The sequence below is a fragment of the Pseudophryne corroboree genome, chromosome 6, assembly GCF_028390025.1.
Source record: "Pseudophryne corroboree isolate aPseCor3 chromosome 6, aPseCor3.hap2, whole genome shotgun sequence".
Taxonomy (NCBI): domain Eukaryota; kingdom Metazoa; phylum Chordata; class Amphibia; order Anura; family Myobatrachidae; genus Pseudophryne; species Pseudophryne corroboree.
Window position 1 is genome coordinate 685,350,416 of NC_086449.1, and position 9,720 is coordinate 685,360,135.

The 9,720-nt window shown below is 48.8% G+C and overlaps 1 long non-coding RNA gene across 1 annotated transcript; it reads left to right on the forward strand.

Annotated features, from left to right (window-relative positions):
• Window positions 1-4,222: 4,222 nt before the first annotated feature.
• On the forward strand, window positions 4,223-5,002 carry LOC134935576 (uncharacterized). The gene is made up of 3 exons (XR_010180263.1): window positions 4,223-4,349; window positions 4,509-4,683; window positions 4,782-5,002. It is a non-coding gene; the product is annotated as an uncharacterized LOC134935576 (long non-coding RNA).
• The last annotated feature ends 4,718 nt before the right edge of the window (window positions 5,003-9,720 follow it).

Consider the following 9,720-nt stretch of genomic DNA (forward strand, 5'->3'; position numbering starts at 1 on the left):
CACCCGGACCAAACGGACTGAAAGGGGTCCCATGCTGTCACAGGAGTGTCTCTTCAGCCAATCAGGAAGCGCCACTCCGTGGCACTCACCTGATTAGCTCTGTGCGCGTCTGAAGTGACAGAAGGCTGGCGCGGGGGGGGGGGGGGAATTAGCGGTGCGGGAGCCGGTGCGGGCGGAGGTAGGCTGGCGGACGGGTTGGGGGGGTGAATTAGCGGTGCGGGAGCCGGTGCGGGCGGAGGGAGGCTGGCGGGCGCGGGGGGGGGGTGAATTACCGGTGCGGGAGCCGGTGCGGGCTGGAGCTGGCCCTGGTGGTGGCGAGGGGGAAGGGGTGCCGCGATCTTGGGGGGGCAGTGACTGCAGGAGGGGAGCAGAGGTGCTGCGATCGTGGGTGATATGCGGGGGGTGCCGCGATCGTGGGTGATATGCGGGGGGTGCCGCGATCGCGGGTGATATGCGGGGGGTGCCGCGATCGTGGGTGGGGTGCGGGGGTACCGCGATCATGGGTGGGGTGCGGGGGGTGCAGCGATCGCGGTTGGGGTGCGGGGGTGTCGCGATCGCGGGTGGGGTGCGGGGGCTGCCGACACTCCTGCACTGAGGATACCGCCGGCACAACTGCACTGGGGATACTGCCAGCACTCCGCCGGCATCCGTGATTCTGCTGACCGGAAGTTGGACCCGGTCACATGCTCATTGCCAGGGGTTACATGCTCGTTGCCAGGGGTTACATATGCTTGTTGCTATAGGGGTTACATGCTCAGTGCCAGGGGGTTACATGCTCAGTGCCAGGGGGTTACATGCTCATTCCGGGTAGCGCTGGGTAATGGTCTAGTAATACCTCTAGTATATGTTTCCTAGAAGGCAGCTGCCATTTTTAAAGGGCCATCTTCCATGCTGTCTGCATGGAATCTGCAGCTTCCAGTAGTAGGTAGAGCCTAAGCATCTATTGTGCCGGTGCTGCGCCCCCCCCAGGACTCAGACATCCAGGCTGATCAGGCCCTGGGTCTCATGTTTCTTCACCCGCTTGTATGGCAGACAGAGCACTGAGTGACTTATTATCGAGCACAGCTACAGCACTGGACTGATTTATGCAGACAGACGCAGCCCCCACTTGTATGGCAGACAGAGCACTCAGTGACTTATTATGGCAGCATAGCCCCAGCACTGGACTGATTTGTGGCAGACAGACACAGCACCCATGTGTATGGCACACAGAGCACCCAGTGACTTATTATGGAGCACAGCCACAGCACTGGACTGATTTATGGCAGACAGATGCAGCCCCCACTTGTATGGCAGACAGAGCACCCAGTGACTTATTATGGCAGCATAGCCCAAGCACTGGACTGATTTGTTACAGCACAGGACAACAGCACCGACAGCAGAACCAGCACCCACCCCACGCCACCCTTCCCGCCACCCTCCCACAGACAGACAACAGACATGTCCGTCCTGCTCCCTCTGCAATGCTGGAGTGATAATTGCAGCAAGAAGTGTGGAATAGCATATAGTCCAGATCTCGCGAGAATCCGACAGCGGGATGATGACGTTTTGACTTGTTCCGGGATCTGAGTCTGGAAGGAAAACCCGAGCCGGACTCTGATCCCGGCTCGGATCGGGAAGTTCGGATGGGCTCGGATCTTGTAGATCTGAGCCCGCTCATCCCTACCTACTATAAGTATGAACAGCATTTGATGATGAAAGAGGGAGAGAACGCAGTTATTTTTTTCTCAATTCAGTGTGTAATCCAGAGATTATTATGGGTTCATGAACAAAGCCTAAATTGTCTCAGTTACTGTATTGCTATAACCTATTGCTTCTCTTTAATCCAATGGATATATTATACTTTTCTTTTCTGCTGCTGAATAATGGGGCCTACACACGGGGTATTAGATTGCTCAGATCGCTCAGCACACAGCGCTGCACCAACAATGTGTGCTGAGCGATCTGTCACTGCACGAGTTCTCAATAGAGAAAACACGGGAGATGACTAGATCTTTCACACATGCTTGAACTAACTAGATGGGCGATAGTGAAGCGCGGGGATGCGCATCACTATTGCTATAGTCCACGCACAGAGCAATTTGTGCTGAATTTCTAAGCGATTCACTCAAATCACTTAGAAAAGCAGCCTAAATCGCTACGTGTGTAGGTCCCAGTAGTCAATTTTTCCAGGCACGTCGTATGGGTACAAAGCGGATCGTTGCTGTGCACTGGTTCTAGCGAAGAATCCATTCGCACAGCCGATCGCAAAGAGATTGATAGGAAGAGCGCGATTGTGGGTGTCAACTGACCATTTTCTGGGAGTGTCTGGAAAAACGCAGGCGTGTTGAGGCATTTGCAGGGTGGGTGTCTGATGTCAATTCCGGGCTTGAATAGGCTGAAGGGATCGCTGCGGCTGAGTTAGGTCAGAGCAACTCAGAAACTGCACAAGCTGTTTTTGTACAGGGCGGATGCACACGCGTTCGCACACTTGCAAAGCTAAAGTACACTCCCCTATAGGTGGCGTCTATCTGTTCGCAGCGCTGCAAAAAATAGCTAGCAAGTGAATAGATCTGAATTAGAGAAAAAAACAATCGAGAGAGCGCTATACACATCTGTTGTGGATATTTAAAAAATATTTTTATTTCTATCAATATTCCTTTTCACAATTATACTTAGTGCCGGCCGGCATCACATAAAAAATAAAAAAATTGAGGAAGCGGCCGATGCTATTGAGTAGGCTGGGAAACGCGTCTGTCACCATCTCCATACACAGACTGCAGCGGATCATTATCCATCAGCTGGCTGGCTGAATCACATCCCCAAAGCAGGGAAATGGCTGTGTAACCATCTGCCCATTGACTCCGGATAAGGCCAGGAGTGAAAGTACCGGCCGGGAGGACAAGCGGTCACATTGCGGTTAAAGCGAATAAGATGTCCACTCCAACTAAAAGGCTACCGGTAGGAGCATTAGCCAGGAGGATGACCGCAAATACTGTGACTTCAACAGAGGCATCTATATGGTATGCTTTTCAACATTATTCACAAAAGCAGCTCAAACAACCAAAAGGGAGCTGCTTTCAGCTCAAAATCGCTGGAGGAGAGAGCACCGATACACAGAGCTAGATTAAAGGGGGGGGGGGGAGTACGTACCCCGGGCCCCCCTTTCCAAAGGGCCCCCTGCCACACCACAGATCGGATCTCTCTTCCGATCCAATCTGCGGTGCTGGGCTCCCGGCTCACGTCCTCGCTGCATAGGCGGCCGCACAGGTAGGACAGCTGAGCTGAGCGACAGCTCAGCTGTCCAATAATATATGAATGAAGCAGCCAGTCCCTGCAGCCTGCGTGCCCATCCAATGACTGGCTACTTCATTCATACATTATTGGACAGCTGAGCCGTCGCTCAGCTCAGCTGTCCTGTCTGTGTGGCCACTGCTGCAGTGCGGTAGTGCAGGGCAGGTCAGGAGGTCCGCCGTGTGCTGCTTGGGGAGCACATTAAGCTGCTGCATATATATATATATATATATATATATATATATATTCAGCTGCCTTCTTTTTATTAGAGGCTCCACAGTATTAAGAGCCACAGGCCCCCCATGGTCTTAATCCGGCTCTGCCGATACACATACAGTACGATACACCCTTGTCATTTGTTTTTATTTAAACTCTTTGACAATACTGTATTCTTGCTGATATGGCATAGATATACTATAGATAGTACTTTACATTTTGATTATAATCTCTAATTTTTCATCGACTGTACTTTAGGAGAGTCAAGAAAATAGTAGATGAGCTGACTGCTGATAATGATGAGCTTACTGCCATAGAACTCCGTCGTATTCTGCAAGCTGAGTATGGCCTTGACATCTCCTGTAGTAGCATAAAAAGAATGCGGAGGCAACTTGGTTGGACTTATGCCGGTGCTAGGTACTGTACAGTAAATTGAAATTTCAATTACAATTATAATACAATTTCTATACAGTTTGTATACAGTGCGGTAAACTAATTACATCTCTGAAATCAGCATCTGATTTTTCTTTAACATTATCTTAGTTTGGACGCTCAATTATCCTATTCCCACTGTAAACTGTATCCCATTTTACATTCCTTTCACAGGATGACTCACATGATTAGAGATGTTAACAAGGAAAAGAGAGTTCAACAGGCTCGTCAATGGATTGCTATTGGAGAAAATTTTGACAATGTCATATTTACAGATGAAACTTCTGTAGCACTTGAGAGGTTTGCAAGGAGGTCCTTCCGCAAACGTGGCCATTTATCATTTAAGCCATCTCCAAAGCACCCATTAAAAGTACATGTGTGGGGTGGTATCTCCCGCAGAGGCCCAGGACCAATTTTAATTTTTGAAGGTACATATAAAGTACAGTAGTAATGTACATTACTATGTTGTTTTTCAATATTTTCTATTTAGAACTACTGTCCAGTGACTACTGTAAGTCTATGGACTACGAGAAAAGGATTTACTGGTAGGTATATAAAATCCTGTTTTTTTTATTGTTCTACGTCAGGTATCATGGATAAAACATTCTTCCAGTCCATGATCATTAATGATACTTTAGTGCCGTATGTAAGAAAGTATTGGTCATCTGGACATCGAATGTTCCAGGACAATGATCCAAAACATAGTGCTTCGGCCAAATTCATAGAGGAAAAAGGCATCATTTGGTAACGCACACCACCAGAGTAAGTACAGTTTTGCCCTGTAGACTGATGCTTCCTGTAAAGCATGAAATGCCAAATATTCCATATTTAAATTCTCTCCCTTTATTGACTTTTCACAGATCACAGGACATGAATCCTATCGAGCTAGTGTGGTCTCAAATGAAAAGTTATATTCGTTCTCAATGTAAGCCAAGGACAAAAGAGCAACTGATTGATGGCATCAATACATTTTGGAAAAACGTACTTACATTGGAGACCTGTAATAATTATGTAGACCATTTATTTTCTGTGCTGCCAGTGATTATAGAAAGAAATGGACAAGCCAGCTGCATGTAATTGGAATGGATCATATTGTCGACAAAAAGAAGGTCAACAGTCATTAGGTCGACCAATATTGGTCGACAGGCCATATGTCGACACATCAAAAAAGACAGTACGCAAACGAATAATGCATAGAATTTGCATAAAGGGCCCTTTACCTATCGTACTCATCCTTTCTGCAAATGCTTGAAATATCAAAATTAGACTACCTGCTTAAATTAATTAATTTGTTATATTTTATCTGTAACATGTACTTCACCCTAGTATTACATTTGTTATGCAATCTTGAAAATTGTTTAAAAAAAAAAAGTAGTCACCTCTGCAACACTGTATTTTGTAATTGTGTATGGATTGTACAAAGCATCCAAGTGATTGCATTCAGTTTTGTCTAACTTACAGTATATTTATACTATTTAGTTGGAATTATTTTATCATTGCAAAGTCTTATAATATGTTCCATTACCTTGTAGCACTATTAGGTTTTAATTAACTTATTCTTTAATGTCACTTTAGACTTCATTCACCTCTGTGCTCTGAGTAACAAATAACCCCAATTTTTGCATTAATAAACTGAGGCTCTGAATTGCTAAAAGTTCACTGTTTATTTCAAATTCCAGGAAAGCAGCCCTTCCCCCACCCAGAATACACGTTACTGTGCTGTAACTCTATTCCCCAAGGAATCTACTTCAAAGGCCTCTCACACTGAGATTTTCACACCTACACAATTAAGAACTGGACTCTAAAGCTGGCAATACTGTACATCAGAATGACCTGAATACGATCACACACACATAGCGATTTGGGCTGCTTTTCTAATTGATTTGCTGAGTCACTTAGAAATACAGCACAAATCTCTATGTGTGTATGGACTATAGCGATAGTGATGTGCGTCCCTGCATGCTTGAAAGATCTAGTCATCACCCATGTTTTCTCTATTGCAAACACGGGCAGTGACAGATCGCTCAGCACACATCGCTGGTGCAGCTCTGTGTGCTGAGTGATCTTGCTGAGCCCGTGTGATCACCGATATCGCTGGGCAGAAAACAGTCAACATACAGTGGCGTAACTACTGCCCCCGCAGCCCTCGCGGTGGCTTGGGGGCGAGGGGCTGCGGGGGCGCCACTGATTTAGTGCAGACTGACATGCGGACGAGCGTCCGCATGTCAGTCTGCGGTCTCGTTTCCTTCCTGCTGTTAGGAGGGACACAGAGGGCACAGTGCGCGCCTCTCCTGTGTCCCTCCTGGGTCTCCGGCGGCCGCGGGTCTCATAAAGGAAGTGCCGTTCGTGAGCACTTCCTTTATTACAATGACCCGCGGCCGCCGGAGACACAGGAGAGGCGCGCACTGTGCCCTCTGTGTCCCTCCTAACAGCAGGGGAGCGGCGGCGGCTGCGGCGGCGGAGGAGGAAGGGGGGGGGGGAACGACGCACTGAGGGGGCATATCTGGCACTGAGGGGGCATATCTGGCAATGGGGGAATATCTGGCACTGGGGACATTTATGGCACTGGGGGGAATATCTGGCACTGGGGACATTTATGGCACTGGGGGGAATATCTGGCACTGGGGGCATATTTGGCAGGGAGGGGGGGGGAGAGAATATCTGGCACTGGGGACATTTATGGCACTGGGGGGAATATCTGGCACTGGGGCATATGTGGCACGGGGGGGGGATATCTGGCACTGGGGCATATGTGGCACTGGGGGGGGCAATATGTGGCACTGGGGGGGAATATCTGGCACGGGGCATATGTGGCACTGGGGGGGAATATCTGGCACTGGGGCATATGTGGCACGGGGGGGGATATCTGGCACTGGGGCATATGTGGCACTGGGGGGGGGCAATATGTGGCACTGGGGGGGGAATATCTGGCACGGGGCATATGTGGCACTGGGGGGGAATATCTGGCACTGGGGCATATTTTGGCACTGGGGGCAAATGTGGCACTGTGGGGGAATATCTGGCACTGGGGATAATGTGGCACTGGGGAGGTATATGTGTACCTGGCACATGGGGGGGGGCTATATTTGGCACTGGGGGCATGTGAGTACCTGGCACCGTGGGGGAATATCTGGCACTGGAGACATATGTGGCACTGGGAGCACAGCCCTAGCAACAAGGACTACCTCCTAGCAACGAGCATGACACCCAGTGCATGAAACCCCTGGCAACAAGCATGACACCCAGTGCATGAAACCCCTGGCAACGAGCATGACACCCAGTGCATGAAACCCCTGGCAACGAGCATGACACCCTGAGCATGAAAACCCCTGGCACCGTGCATGGAACCAAGAGCATAAAACCCCTGGCAACGAGCATGACACCCAGTGCATGAAACCCCTGACAACGAGCAGGTAATTGAAAAGTAATTAGAAGCCTTACTGTAGGACTTAATGTGTAATGGGCATTACGGTGTGTGGCATAATGTATCACGGACATTGCGGTGTGTGTCATAATGTGTCACAGGCATTACGGTGTATGGTATATTATATCGCGGGCATTGTGATATGTGGTATAATGTCTCAGGGTCATTGCAGTGTGTGGCATAATGTATCACGGTCATTGCGGTGTGTGTCATAATGTGTCAGGCATTACGGTGTGTGGTATACTATATCACGGGCATTGTGGTATGTGGTATAATGTCTCAGGGTCATTGCAGTGTGGCATAATATATAACGGACATTGCGGTGTGTGGCATAGGGTATAACGGGCATTGCGATGTGTCACAGGCATTACGGTGTATGGTATACTATATCACGGGCATTGTGGTATAATGTCTCAAGGTCATTGCAGTGTGTGGCATAATGTGTCACAGGCATTGTATGTGCTATAATGTATCGGGCATTGCAGTGTGTGGTATAATGTATCACGGACATTGCAGTGTGTGTCATAATGTGTCACAGACATTGTATGTGCTATAATGTATCAGGGGCAGTGCAGTGTGTAGCATAATGTATAACGGGCATTGCGATTCCTGTCATAATGTGTCACAGGCATTACGGTGTGTGGCATAATGTGTCAGGGGCATTATGGTGTGTACATACTGTGTCATGTGCATTATTGTGTGTGGCATACTGTCTAAGGGCCATTGCAGTATGTGGCATAATGTATACTGGGCATTACTATAAGGAGGAAAAATTACAAATAATGTAAGGGGCATGAATCAGGATTATTTTTCTTTCCTGTGGTGGCCAACGTCTGGGCGTGCAGGTTGCAAAACTGGGGTATAAGGTAGTCTTTTCCTGCAATGCCACGCCCATTCCAACGAAACCACGCCCATCCCAACGAATCCACGCCCCCTTTTTTGCTGGCGCACGCATATTTACCCCTTTATTCCTCCCAATTATGGGGGATGGGGGGGGGGGGGCGCCGAAGAAGTTTTTGGCTTGGGGGAGATAAATTTCTAGTTACGCCACTGTCAACATAGGTAAGTATGTGTGTGTCGACATGTGTGAAATAAAGTTTTACTGTCACGGTGTGTGTCTCCTGTTTTTATTTGGGTATTTTTTTTCCATTAGAACTACAGGTACCAGCGGGCACGTTTTTCTCCCGCATGCTGGTACTTGTGGTTCTCCAAGTACCAGCTTGCGGGGGAGGCTTGCTGGGACTTGTAGTACTACTGGAAAAAACAATATTCTTTCAATTTTCTCAAGGCTATCAGCCCCCCATCCGCAGCCTTTGGATGGGGGGACAGCCTCGGGCTTCACCCCTGGCCCTTGGGTGGCTGGGGGGTGGACCCCTTGATTGAAGGGGTCCCCACTCCCCCAGGGTACCCTGGCCAGGGGTGACTAGTTGGATATTTAATGCCATGGCCGCAGGGCACTGTATAAAAGTGACCCCTGGCTGTGGCATTATCTGTCCAGCTAGTGGAGCCCGATGCTGGTGTAAAAAATACGGGGGACCCCTACTCTTTTTGTCCCCCGTATTTTTTGCACCAGCACCAGGCACAGAGCCCGGTGCTGGTTTTAAAAATACAGGGGATGCCCTGTCCATTTTCCCCATGGATTTTTAGAACCAGGACTGGCTCGAAGAGCCCGAGGCTGGTTATGCTTTGGAGGGGGGACCCCACGCAATTTTTGGGGTTTTTTTTCCCATCCCATTAAAAAAAATATATATATATATAATAATAATCTTTTTAAAAATATATAAATAATACTTGTGCCTCCAAAAAAGAGGGCAGTGGGGTGCTGGCAGTGCGGGAGTGCCAGAAGTGTCCACTGTACCATCAACCAAGTGCAAGGAGGACATCTCCCGCACTACTGACACTCCTGCACTGGGGATACTGCCAGCCCTCCTGCACTGATTACACCACCTACACCTCTGCACCGAGGACACTACTGGCACTCCCACATGTATTGGAGATATATTAATACTTCACAATTAGCTGCCACTGCTGATATTCCCGTGTGCCTGATGGATAAATTGCCCTGCACATACAGATGTCCATGTAGCTGCCCACGGTGCTGTTGGTGGCTAGAGGTGGGAGGAGAAGCCACCGGCATCCTTGACTCTGCTGACCGGAAGTCTGACCCGGTCACATGCTCGTGGCCAGGGGTTACATGCTCGTTGCCAGGGGTTACATATGCTTTTTGCCATAGGGGTTATATGCTTAGAGCCAGGGGGTTACATGCTCATTCTGGGTAGCGCTGGGTAATGGTCTAGTAATACCCCTGGCATCTGTCTCCTATAAGGGCCGTCTTCCAATGCGATCTGCATGGAATCTGCAGCTTCCAGTAGTAG